We start from the raw sequence: 14,324 nt of genomic DNA, 5'->3' as shown, positions 1-14,324 counted from the left end.
GCTGTTCGTTAATGATGCGAAAAATCATAAGTCTTTCACTGTGTACTGTGCATAGTACACAGCAAAACACTTGCAGCACATTTTTAAAACTGTAAGTTCATTTGTTAATTAGTTGCCAAATTATTTTTGTTTCATTCCAAAATTTTGATAAGGAATTATTCTTTTAAACAAATACAAAGTTTTTTCTGTAAGAAGTAATTTGTACAAAATTATAATTTTTGTTTCACTCTGTACTATTCTCTCCTATTAAATTTGATGTCATCTACTACATGCTGTTTCCTTGGAAAACACATCTTATCACGTTAATGGATGTATTACATCAGTTTCGTGCTTTCTATTTTTTTTATGTTTACTTACATTTGCCGTATCTATCTGGAACATCGTTGGGACACTTTGAGATGGGGTGGTAGAAACGAAGTAAAAAATTTAGAGCATTACTGCATGGAACTTGTTACGTCTGACGTATTTGGTGCATCATTTCCAGAAGAGTTCACCTTTTTCATTGAGGCTTTTTTTCCCTTTTACATATTTATAAAACTCCATGCAAGCCAGCTGATAGATAAACTGGCAGTGTAAGACTAATTCCACAGTCCCTGGCAGCATTCGATTATTTCTTTCATGTTGGCGTTGTGTGCGCGAATAGGAAATACTCGCATAATTTTAGCAGTTGGCATTTGCGGTCAGGATTCTCGGTTTCCTTAAGAAAGTAAATCCATCTTTCTTCCACAGAGTGTTTAGATTTCCATTCTTCCGACTCATGCTTAGTTTATAAAAAGCTCTTCAGATACGTAGATTCCTGAAAACAATTGTCAACTAAAAGCCGACACACCATTTTCAGTCAGGTATAGAACAGTGTTTACAGTCATCACCCAATCTGGGGTTTCATATAGCAAGCAGCAGAAACAACAGCGTGGCTATACATCGGTAACTTAAAGAGAACCACCACAACTGCTACAGTGTTGAAATACCTTAACAAGAACGGAATACTGGGACAACTTGAATGTGAAGAACTGCGCACACTGGGCGACAAAAAAGCTTTCAAAGTAGGCACTCCGTTTGAAAAGCTACAAATCACACAAGAACCAGAATTCTGGCCAGAAAACATAAAAGTACGTCGATTTCGTTTCCCAAGATCAATGGAAGAGGGAGCAGAGCTCAACTAAACTAAGAAGAAAACCACAAGAGCAAGAAATAAAAGCAGTCTTGTGGAATACAGAGGGAGTAAAAAGTGCTCTTAACCTAACACCAACAGACATTCTGCAAAATTCTGATCTTGCAATTCTAACAGAAACCTTCCTGATAGATAGCTGGCAACATAAAGATTTCTATAATTATCACCTAATGGCAAAGAAGGGAGAAAGAGGACGACCCATGGGAGGAATACCTATCCTACTGAAACCCTGGATGACGCCCACCAAAAAAATTCATAAAACAAGAAAATAGTATGCTAATAGAAGCGGCAAACATAAATATAATTGCAGCCTATTTTAAACCGCACACAAATGCTGTAGAAATAATTGACGAAATAGTCATACTCATCAAACAATGCGACAGCAAACCCACCATTATTGCAGGCGATCTCAACTGCAGAATAGACACAGAAAACTATAAAACAAAACTAGTCGTTGAAACCCTAGAAGAAGATGGTTTCACCCTACTTAACGATAGGCAGATACCTACATACATATGCCACAATGGGAAGAGCACCATTGATATCACATTAACAAGAGGAGACATAGAAGGAAGTATTCAACCAATATGGCATGACTCCATTACTCCTGTACGAAAGCACATTCCAATGAAGATAAAAATAAATATCGTCACGTCACCGCCAGCAAGAAAGACCCACCAAATCACACAAAGAAAAATTGATATAGAAAAATTAACAAACGAGCAAGAACAATTAACAGAAATAGAAACTTTCATAGAGGAAGGAGACCTTGAAAAAGCAACAGACCAAATAGAAGACGTCCTAAAAAAATCAGTGATACAAACAATCCCCAAAACAAGGACGGCCAAAAGATGGTTCGATGCTGAATGCTACAGCAAAAGGAACACTGTTCTAAAAATCCTCCACAGACTAAGAAACCAGCATGACGAGGAAACATACAAACTGTACGCAGAAGAGAGGAGAATCTACAAAAAACTAATAGAAGAGAAGAAAAAAGAATACATAGAAAGTGAGGCAAAAAGAGAAGCGGATGAAGCAGAGAAAGACCCATACATAGCAGCAAGACCAAGAAAAATGGCTCATACACCAAATATAGACCTGAAGGAATGGGAAGACCACTTCAGTAAGATACTGAACAAACAAGGACTCAAAACACCCCCAAAGAAAGAGAAACAACATCAAACTAAGGAAAAAGACAATACATGGGAATCCCTAAATGAAGATGATGTGAAAGAAGTAATAAAAGCACTGAAGAACAAGAAAGCAGCAGGACCTGATAATATATACAATGAACACATAAAAGATGCAAAAGAGGCCCTCCAACACATATGGACCAAACTATTTAACAAATGCCTGGAACTTGGAAGAATTCCGACACAATGGAGACACTCGACAATAAAAGTTCTCTACAAAGGTAGAGGAGACCCAATGGACCCAAACAAGTACAGAGGCATAGCCCTGGAAAATACTCAATTCAAGATGTTTTCGAAGATAATAACACAAAAAATCCTAGCCTCTGTGGACAGTCATCTCCCAGAACGACAAATGGGTTTCAGATCTGGAAGATCAACACTTACGGCAGTCAGGCTTCTTCTAAACAACATCGATGATGCGCTACAAAAGAAACAAATGTTCTACACAGTGTTCATAGACTTTACCAAAGCCTTTGACCTATTGGAAAGAGAGCTCATAGTCCGAAAACTGGAAAACACAATGGGAGAAGATAGCGTATGGGCAAGAATAATCAAATCAATCCTCGAATACAATTTAATTACAATATCGGACAACCTCTCTTTTTCGAACCCCATTCTGCAATCGGAGTCTTACAGGGTGACCCAATGAGCCCTTTGCTATACATTCTTGCCACTGAAGAAGTACTCCGAATTGGAGAAAATGAAGAAGATGTGTATGTATATGCATACGCTGACGACGTAGCCGTAGGTTCAACAGATATACAGAAGCTGCAGAGAATCATTGAGAAAATAGACAGATGGTGTAGTGAACAAAAACTACACACAAACATAGCAAAGACAGAAATGGTAATTTTCAGAAAAGGAGGCAAAACACCCAAGAATGCGGAAATCAGTATCAGAGGACAAAAAATAAAAATCTCATCAGACTTTAAATACCTAGGAGTGACATTGCAACCAACAGCCAAATGCTTCACAAAACATACAACAGAACGTGCAGCCCAAGCAATAATAGCAATACAGGACATCAAAAACATCCGCCTACTCAGTCTAGAAATGGCCATGAAATTATTCAACGCAAAAATCTTGCCAATCTTGGCCTATGGGATGGAGGTTATATGGGACCACCTGACAGAAAAAAATCTAGAAACACTAGAAAAGGTAAAATCGACCTATCTAAAAAGAGCACTAGGTCTCTCAAAGACAACAAGATCTAGACTAGTTTACCTGCTAGCGAGAGAGACATTCCTAATTGAAGACGTCAGACTTCGATATATGATGCCACACACCAGGGCTTCCAGAAAGCAACTGAAGATCATGGAGGACAAACGAGAAAAAATATGGCCGGAGTTTTACGGCACCGAAGCAATGACAAACCGCTCATGGACAGCACCAAACTTCGAACAGCGACATGTTGTAACTAGACTTTCTACTCACGGCTTTCATCATCTAATCTGCAAAAACAAAACTTATCACGACCCAACCGCAACATGTGTATGTGAACTGTGTAACGAAGCCTGTGAACGATATCACATAGAACTGTGCAGTAAAAGAGTGAAATCGATAAATGAATATGCAAAAATGTAAAATGTAAATGTAAAATGTTAAGCAAAGTAACTGTATATGGCTATTTGGCTGCAATTTTATTAAATAAAAAATATAGCGTCATCCTTCTACTAATTAAAAGAAGCAGGCAATTTCTCTAAGTAATCAAATGCTATGATATAGAAAGCCATTCTCTCTTCCTCAAATTTCGACATTAAATTAATTATTTCTTGGTTAGGGTTCTCATTCTTTAATTTGTTCGAATTCATCTTGGCTCGCATGCCAATAAAATTGGCAGTCTTCCTTTCATTAAGATATCTGTTGATAAATATATTTCCTATTTCATTTATCGAGACTATATTCTTCTCCAAGTTTTTTTTTTTTATATTTCTTTTCAAAATATGACTGCAGAAACATGAAGTAAATTTCACTGATCGGAGTACTGAAAAAATCTGAAATTATTTTAGATGACCTGTCTTCGGTATCAAACATTGTTTTAATGGAATTCTCTCAACTGCGACCATTACCGGCCCCCATCTTGTTTTTAGGTGAGATAGAAGAGTCTGACGATTGACATCAACGTATAAGCTGAAAACTTTAAGCTTCTCTGTCCTTACCCTGTATATTAAAAATAAATGTTTTCATGACCATTATTGTAACGTCGACGGTTAAAGACTTCAGCAGCGCTTGATATAGCATTGTGGAGAATATTGGCACGGCATTCAATTTTCTACATTTTTTCCTAGTTCTTCTTTAATTTGGTGAAACACATTCCGCTGGCCGTGTCAATGAAGCCCTCCAATAATGGTATGGTACTGTCTCCATATAAAGCGGTTAATTCATCTAATAGAATTTGCAGTTGTCTTACAGTGTCTAGACAAAACTTTGCAGTTTTCTCCGATGTTTCGTTATTCAGCGAATCAAACTTCAACAGCTTGTGTTGGATTCCGTCAGATTCAGTAAAGTGCTGAACAATTTAAGGAAATACATCTTCTGAGTTGTGGTTCGATGTGTCGGGGCCTATGCCGTAAAATGAAACTTCTTGTTTTGGGACACATATTTTTAACAATCGCAATAGCTTTGGTCCTAGCTACAGACTACTTTGCGGCGATTTTGGAATCATGATACTCGTACATTGCGGCACTCAGACTTACGGTACAGTCAAGAGAAATGAAGGACTGATGATGCTTGACAGCTTAATAAGCTGATCCGTAGTTCCTTTCCTGACAAAAGACCACTCTTCGGTGTAATCTTCCATAAAGTGAAACTTCCTCTTTCCACCATTTGGCATTTTCGTAAGCTATGATAAGTTGATTAGACGGTAAACAATAGACAATAACACTTTAGTCATCAAAGTACAAGTCACTATACACTTCATGCCCTATCTATCCGCAGTAAACACTTCAGATATAGTAACTTTCACTCTTTGTTCGCATTACGTTTGGAAACAATGGTCTTAGCAGATCGATGTTCCAATGGGAACTGCTCGATTCTTTCGCGTGGCGCTGCTTAAATAGTTCCAACCCCTTACTAATGGAGCAGTCTGCTAGTTTCTCGAATTTTAGCACTACATCTAGAAGGTGCTTGCATCGTCAATGTAGGATACACATCTGTGAGACAACCTCGTCAACATAAACTTGTTGAGATAAATAAAATTAACCGAGGCTTTATTTACATGTTGCGCCAACAGATGGTGTTATTTCAGTACTTGAGGCGAGCTCGTAATAGTATTTTGCAAAATCAGGACAAAATAGGGTCTTGTCGGGATAACAGGACAAGAAGTTCCGTAATGGTGACGGTCGCGATATAAAGGGACAGAGGGCGACCCTGTGTTTACTTGCGTAACTAAAATTGAACAAAATACGTTTTCAAAACTATTTTTTTCTTGGTTATGTAAAGATTAGACAACGGTCTGTACCTGATTAGATGAGCGTGGAAAAGCAAATGGTTCAAATGGCTCTGAGCACTATGGAACTTAACTTCTCAGGTCATCAGTCCCCTAGAACTTAGAACTACTTAAACCTAACTAACCTAAGGACATCACACTCATCCATGCCCGAGGCAGGATTCGAACCTGCGACCGTAGTGGAAAAGCACCTTACATTGTCGTACAGTCATACCAACTCAACCGATCAATTCATACTGGTAGCTCGATGACTGCATGTGGCGCTGTATCACAGCCCGATAGACAAAGAGATTTCAAATTACTGGTGAGGTCATCTTTTCAATCTTGAGGTTTCACGTTTTCCCACCACTTCCAGAGCATTAAATGGAATTCTCCGTTTCGACTGAAGCGTTTAGACTTCTGGATTAAGTATAGCCAGCTGTGTTCCACTTAGTCTACTACAATACCTGTGCCCTGTCAAGTAATGCTGAATTTGCAAGCGATTGTCCACAGGATTTTAGATTAGTGAAAAGAAGCATATTGAAACATACTTATAATAGTGCAGGGTCTCGGGGTCTTAGGACGATTGTTGACACACGGCTCAACAAGCAGAGCGAAAGATGTGTGTGTTGAAGCACTAACACAAAGGCGCTAAGAAGAGTTGTTCCATGCGTATGTATCACGCTATGCAGAGCAGCACATGGGTGTTTGAGATGCAGACTTATAGGAATTTAATCAGTACGGAAGTAAAGAGGAAATGACTAGCAGTACTGTAGTTACCTTTTAACAAGAGAGGCACGATGACACGCCAAGGCGCCGAACAAGAACAGGGTCACGTGCTGACTCGCGCGGGAGGCGACGTAAGTGACCTTGCCCCCTCCACAGGACTCACGCCTGTGCGTCGCAGTGGACCACGCCAGAAGAGAGCTAAATGCGATACGCCCCGATGAGTGACGTCACTGTCTGCCGTGGCTCGAAACCTGATGCGGCTCCACTTTTTTCCTTGCATGTCAATAATACACCTAACTCATGCTGTATCTAAAGACCCCTATAAACGATCAAACAATTTGAAAAATATTCCTAGTTCAGACTACACCAGTTTTGTCTAATTATTTGGCAGCGTGTGTCTTTGAAAGATTTTGTTTAACATATCTGAAAGACATTGTGATTGATGGTCCATTTGAAGACGGCGGACGCTGTTTCTGCTAATGTTTTGTCGCGCATGTTTAGCGAGAAAGAGTTTTTATCACAATTTTATCTCATTGTATTGTGAGTTTCCACAATTGTGGAAAACACGATCAAAGATAAAAACAAGAGGACTGGCAATAACCGAAATGGTAGAGGTGTTGCGTCTTTCTCAGCCATATACTACGCAGGAATACGTGAAGAAGAAAATGAGTATTCTAGACACAACATGCAAGCGGGAGTGCGTAAAATAAAAAAATAATAAAAAAAATTAATGATCTCCTATTCTTCCATGAACGAAGTATTTAATTTCCAAGTGTATTTTTTAATGAACTTTCCTTTGGGAAACAAATAGAAGACACCAGATTTCGCATAACTGTGTCGCCTTTTTCAGTGTAACTGCTAGGTAGTTCTACAAAGTTACTAAAAGAGTGACTGTACTTGCGGAGGAAGTTGATGTAATCATCAAGGTCTGAGTTCAATATTTCCTTCGGCGCGTTTTCATCGATGTATTTATCTCTAACTTTCAACCATTCCCTGGACCAGCGTCTTGTTTTCTATCTTTTCATTGTACACAGCGCTAAAGTCAACCCAAGTAATGCTCTGTCTACATTGCTAGACATTCTCAGGCCCTGATCTAGTAGGGGCAAACCGGGGTGTCTGCCCCGAGCAGCAATTTCAGGAGGCGCTAATTTATATTCTTGAAGAAAATAACCTTGTGACACGAAGCGCCTAGCATGCAGCCGTCGTTGGCTATCGATTATTCGTTGACTTTCAAACACCATGGTGATTTTCGAACATTTTTGAACACAGCCTAAGTTGATTTCTGAACGAATCATAAGTTGATTTTTGAATGCGTGCATAATGTACGTGATGCCTCTGCCAGGGGAGTCCCCGTCGCATCTAGAAATAATAAACTTTCCCGCAGACAAAAGGACACGGGGCTATACGAGCTGAGCCGAATAAACACGCACGGTGGATGACAATCGCTGCTTGCTTATGTGTTTTATTGGGTGTGCGAGCGATCGGCGTTGTTATAATTATTAGCGAAATCCTTAGATTGAGACTACCAGAGTGGAAGTAAACGGAATAACACATAAGAAACGGAATAACATGTGACAAAGTTTACATATTTTCTTCTCGGTGTATCCAAGAAAATAAAATTTTGACAGAAAATTTTTGCCAGATCGCTACACTACTAAGGGCCAGTTGTACAGTCCCCGGTTAGCAGCCGTTTAAGCTCAGTTCTCGGAATAGCGCGGAAAACGCGTTGTGTGAACACGTAATAACGGCCAACCGGAGAATAAATGCGGGGTAACTAAAACGTTGATTCTGGAAGGGTTAGTGAAGTTAACACCAGTCTTGGGTACTATTCGTATTAACAGCTTTTTCGGTATTAGAGAATGACATTTTGATTTTTCACCTAGCAAAACGTTTGACGAACTTTGATGAGGTAATACATTCTTTCGCAGACAGGAAAGCACGCAATGTAAAGCTGTAGCAAGATTAAAGAGAAAAAAATTTTGGGATCTAAGGACGGAAGAAATGTGTACCGTCTTGCTTGTCTCTTGTCTTTACAGGTTTTATGTTTCTTATATTCAATTTTACGTCACACAAATGAGAAAGTTATTAGCTAATAGGCAACAAAAAGTGAAAATTTTCAAGAGTTCTTATTCTACCGGGTACAAATAATCCCACCCAGTATTATTATTATCTTTGACTATTTTTCTCAGACTTAAGTCTGGTTAAAAATGGAACGTGACGCGGACCTCGGTCAAGCGTGACTTCCTTGTAACAGTATGGTATATGTTATATTGCATTTAGGAACTTTCGGGTAATTGAACATGTATCAATAATTACAGATTTTTGTAGTTGTATATATATGTTTGGATGTAGCTGTATTGCATTGATGTACTGGTGAATATTGTGAGGTATGACTCCTGTAGTTGATAGTATAATTGGGATATTGTCGACTTAATCCTGATGCCACATGTCCTTGACTTCCTCAGCCAGTTGGATGTATTTTTCAATTTTTTCTCCTGTTTTCTTCTGTATATTTGTTGTGTTGGGTATGGATATTTCAATTAGTTGTGTTAATTTCTTCTTTTTATTGGTGAGTATGATGTCAGGTTTGTTATGTGGTGTTGTTTTATCTGTTATAATCGTTCTGTTCCAGTATAATTTGTATTCATCATTCTCCAGTACATTTTGTGGTGTGTACTTGTATGTGGGAACGTGTTGTTTTATTAGTTTATGTTTTATGGCAAGTTGTTGATGTATTATTTTTGCTACATTGTCATGTCTTCTGGGGTATTCTGTATTTGCTAGTATTGTACAACCGCTTGTGATGTGATCTACTGTTTCTATTTGTTGTTTGCAAAGTCTGCATTTATCTGTTGTGGTATTGGGATCTTTAATAATATGCTTGCTGTAATATCTGGTGTTTATTGTTTGATCCTGTATTGCGATCATGAATCCTTCCGTCTCACTGTATATATTGCCGTTTCTTAGCCATGTGTTGGATGCGTCTTGATCGATGTGTGGCTGTGTTAGATGATACGGGTGCTTGCCGTGTAGTGTTTTCTTTTTCCAATTTACTTTCTTTGTATCTGTTGATGTTATGTGATCTAAAGGGTTGTAGAAGTGGTTATGAAATTGAAATGGTGTTGCTGATGTATTTATATGAGTGATTGCTTTGTGTATTTTGCTAGTTTCTGCTTGTTCTAGAAAGAATTTTCTTAAATTGTCTACCTGTCCATAATGTAGGTTTTTTATATCTATAAATCCCCTTCCACCTTCCTTTCTGCTTAATGCGAATCTTTCTGTTGCTGAATGTATGTGATGTATTCTATATTTGTGGCATTGTGATCGTGTAAGCGTATTGAGTGCTTCTAGGTCTGTGTCACTCCATTTCACTACTCCAAATGAGTAGGTCAATACTGGTATAGCATAAGTATTTATAGCTTTTGTCTTGTTTCTTGCTGTCAATTCTGTTTTCAGTATTTTTGTTAGTCTTTGTCTATATTTTTCTTTTAGTTCTTCTTTAATATTTGTATTATCTATTCCTATTTTTTGTCTGTATCCTAGATATTTATAGGTATCTGTTTTTTCCATCGCTTCTACGCAGTCGCTGTGGTTATCCAATATGTAATCTTCTTGTTTAGTGTGTTTGCCCTTGACTATGCTATTTTTCTTACATTTGTCTGTTCCAAAAGCCATATTTATATCATTGCTGAATACTTCTGTTATCTTTAGTAATTGGTTGAGTTGTTGATTTGTTGCTGCCAGTAGTTTTAGATCATCCTTGTATAGCAAATGTGTGATTTTGTGTGGGTATGTTCCAGTAATATTGTATCCATAATTTGTATTATTTAGCATGTTGGATAGTGGGTTCAGAGCAAGACAGAACCAGAAAGGACTTAATGAGTCTCCTTGGTATATTCCACGCTTTATCTGTATTGGCTGTGATGTGATGTAATCTGAATTTGTTTGGATATTAAGTGTGGTTTTCCAGTTTTTCATTACTGTGTTTAGAAACTTTATCAATTTAGGATCTACTTTGTATATTTCCAAAATCTGTAGTAACCATGAGTGGGGTACACTATCAAAGGCTTTTTGGTAATCAATGTATGCGTAGTGTAGGGACCTTTGTTTAGTTTTAGCTTGATATGTCACCTCTGTATCTATTATCAATTGCTCTTTACATCCTCGTGCTCCTTTGCAGCAGCCTTTTTGTTCTTCATTTATAATTTTGTTCTGTGTTGTATGTGTCATTAATTTCTGTGTGATGACTGAAGTTAATATTTTGTATATTGTTGGTAGGCATGTTATGGGGCGATATTTAGCTGGGTTTGCTGTGTCTGCTTGATCTTTAGGTTTCAGATAGGTTATTCCATGTGCAAGTGTATCAGGAAATGTGTATGGGTCTGCAATGTAACTGTTAAATAATTTAGTTAGATGTGAATGTGTTGAGGTGAACTTCTTTAGCCAGTAATTTGCTATTTTATCATTTCCTGGGGCTTTCCAATTGTGTGTAGAATTAATTGCTCGGGTGACTTCATGTTGCAAAATTATCACTTCAGGCATTTGTGGTATCATCTTGTATGTGTCTGTTTCTGCTTGTATCCACCGTGCATGCCTGTTATGTTGTACCGGGTTTGACCATATGCTGCTCCAGAAGTGTTCCATGTCTGTTATGTTTGGTGGATTGTCTATTTTAATGTGTGTGTTATCCATTGTTTGGTAAAATCTCTTTTGGTTTGTGTTGAATGTTTGGTTTTGTTTCCTTCTATTTTCACTTTTTTTGTATCTTCTAAGTCGTTTGGCCAATGCTTGCAATTTCTGCTTTTTTTCATCTAATTGCTCTATTGCTTCTTGTTGTGAGATTTTACCTAACCTTTTTCGTTTTTTGTCTGATATTTCATTACTTATAAATTGTGTTAGCTGTCCGATGTCTTTTCTCAGTTTTTCTATTCTGATCTGTAACCTGTGTTGCCATGCTGGTTTTGTGCGTTTCTTCTGTGTGTTGGTTTGTTCTGATCTCTGCCTAGTGTGTATATTTAGTGTAGTGAGTGCTCCTATATAAACCAGTAGTTGTAACTCTTCCATAGTTGTGTTTTCATTTATTTTGTTGTGTATGATTGTGTTGATAGTTTTTATTGTTGTTTCGACTTGTGGGTTATTTGGCGGTCTATGCAAGAATGGTCTAATGTCTGTATTTGTGTCTTTGTATTCTATATATGTCAGCTGAAATTTCTCTTCTATATCTAACACGTGTCTCTGTTCGTGTTCTATTTGTGCTTGTTCTGGTGGCTGTCTTAAGATTTCGTTTTCCTCTGATTGTTTAATTGATGCGTGTTGGTCTTTGTTTGTTTGCTCTGGGATGTTTGAGTCCATTACTGTATTTTCTTCTTTTTCTGATTGCACATTATTTTGTTCCAGTATTTGTTGAGAAAGGAGGAGGGTTAGAGGATGGGCCAACCCCCCATCCTCTGTAAAAAAAGATTCTGGTTAAAGAAAAAAACAAAAGGAAAAACTGGACGGATCAAAATGGTGACGAAACTGGATACGTAAATGGATTTTCTGGATTTAGAATTGGAACATGGAATGTAAGGTCAATCATGACGGGGGGAATGAAACAACTTGGAGGAGAACTGAGTAAATATCAATGCATAGTGGCAGCAATTCAAGAAACAAGACTTCCTCAGGGTGTTATGAAGATTGGAGATACTCACACGCTCTTTAACAGCAATGAGCTAAGCCCAGCCTGGACTTCTGGAGTTGGTTTTGCTGTACACAATAAAATGATATCGGCTGTCAACAAATGGTCTCCTGTAAACGACCGAATCTGTTGGATGATTTTACACGCTAAACCATATAAGATCTGCCTAGTCAACTGTCATGCCCCATCAGAGGATGCCGATGAAGAAACAAAGAATAACTTCTATCTAGAACTAGAGAATGTAGTAGACAAACTCCCAAGACACTCAATTCAGTTGATAATGGGAGACTTCAATGCCCAAGTGGGAAGAGAAGTGCAGTATCGTCCAACGATAGGGCCTGATAGTATCCATGAAACAAGCAACGAGAATGGTATCAAATTAATTAACCTTGCCGATACAAGGAGAATGATCGTTAGAAGCACATACTTCCCCCGCAAAGCAGTGCATAAAGTAACCTGGATATCCCCAGATGGAAGTACGATGAACCAGATCGATCACGTTCTTGTTGACCGAAGACATCATTGTAGTGTCGAGCATGTAAGATCCTTTCGCGGGGCAGATATGAATTCAGACCATTTCTTAGTGGTAGTCAAACTACGTCTGAAACTTTCAACCATGTGGAGAAGAAATTCTGAAATGATGGTCCGCTTCGACAAGAATAAGTTGAAAGATGTAGAAGTGAGACAGCGCTATCAAGAAAAAATTGCAGAACATCTCACAATAACAGAGAACCCTACCAGTGTGGAGAACGCATGGATGCTGCTGAGGAATGCAGTGTTAGAAAGTGCAAATGAAGAACTAGTTTGCGATGCAAAACGAAGAAGTAAACCTTGGTTCGATGAACAATGTCGAGAATCTGTTGAGATTAGATCAGCGAAGAGGATAAAATGGCTACAGCAACTCTCGGAAGAAGCAAGGGTAGCTTACTACGAAGCGAGGCGTAACACGGACCAACTCATGAGAAAGAAGAAACGGGACCACCACAAAAGTCTGTTGATTGCAGTCGAAGAAGCAAAGTCGTCACGCTCGTTTTTCCAGGCCTCAAGATTCGCCAGAGGCGCATACAGACAACGTACATTGGTCCTAACGAATGAGACGGGTGAAGTTGTACCGCCAGAAGAGCAAGCAACCCTATTTAAAAAACATTTTGAAAACCTATTGAATCCCGACAACCCACCAGTAGGGACAACACAGACGGATGCCCGTTTTGACAGAGTTGAAGTCCCTGAACCATCTGAGGAAGAAATCAGTGTTGCCCTAAAAGCACTCAAGAACAACAAGGCTCCAGGAGGTAGTGGTATCACAGCTGAGATGCTTCGCTTGGGAGGGGAAACACTGGTGGGTGCTTTGAAACGATTAATTTCTACCATCTGGGAAGCAGAAGTTATTCCTGAGGAATGGAAGGGAGCAATCATATGTCCCATATTCAAGAAGGGAGATGCTACTCATGTATCCAACTACCGAGGGATTTCGTTACTTGAAATTGGCTACAAAGTTTTTACAACACTGCTACTAAACCGCATGAAACCACTGGCTGAAGGAATTGTAGGGACCTATCAATGTGGGTTCGTTGCTGGACGATCGACAATTGATCACATATTTACTCTGAGGCAGTTGATAGAAAAATTCTACGAATTCAATAAGGATCTACACCTCATCTTCATCGATTTTCGACAAGCTTATGACAGCATTGACCGCGCCACGTTATGGGAAACGTTAGAGGAACTTGGCATCCCATCAAAATACATCCGCTTAATTGCTGCTTGCTACTCTCAGTCTACGGCCCAAGTGCGGTTTGGTAATCAACTATCACCATCATTCAGTATACAAAATGGATTGAGACAAGGAGATCCATTGGCGCCAATATTATTCAATTTGGCCCTGGAAAAAGTAAGCCGTGACACTTGTCGAACCAGAGAGATGGAGATGGTGGGAGCAGACACAATCTTGGCATTTGCTGATGATGTTGTGATCCTTGGCGACACTCTAGAGCAAGTACGCAGGGATACTTCCCGATTCCTCCACAATGCAGAGAAAATTGGGCTGGTGGTGAACGAGGAAAAAACTAAATATCTTGTTGTATCACGCCGCCGAGATCTCCCTCCTTCCATTGATGTCGACAGGCA

The 14,324-nt window shown here is 38.9% G+C and overlaps 1 protein-coding gene across 2 annotated transcripts in view; it reads right to left on the bottom strand.

The window, feature by feature from the left end:
* The window catches only part of LOC126150230 (uncharacterized), a 68,401-nt gene extending 61,714 nt beyond the window's left edge, over positions 1-6,687 (bottom strand). Inside the window, exon 1 of one of the 2 annotated variants that reach the window (XM_049915863.1) lies at positions 6,572-6,687. The gene's annotated coding sequence lies outside the window, so the exon portion shown is untranslated. The remainder of the gene's footprint in view (positions 1-6,571) is intronic. The other variant, XM_049915864.1, reaches the window with a different exon arrangement.
* Positions 6,688-14,324: the final 7,637 nt, after the last annotated feature.

The sequence above is a fragment of the Schistocerca cancellata genome, chromosome 2 (genome assembly GCF_023864275.1).
Source record: "Schistocerca cancellata isolate TAMUIC-IGC-003103 chromosome 2, iqSchCanc2.1, whole genome shotgun sequence".
Taxonomy (NCBI): Eukaryota; Metazoa; Arthropoda; class Insecta; order Orthoptera; family Acrididae; genus Schistocerca; species Schistocerca cancellata.
Note: the sequence above shows the minus strand (reverse complement) of the source record. Positions and strands in the feature narration are given on the sequence as shown.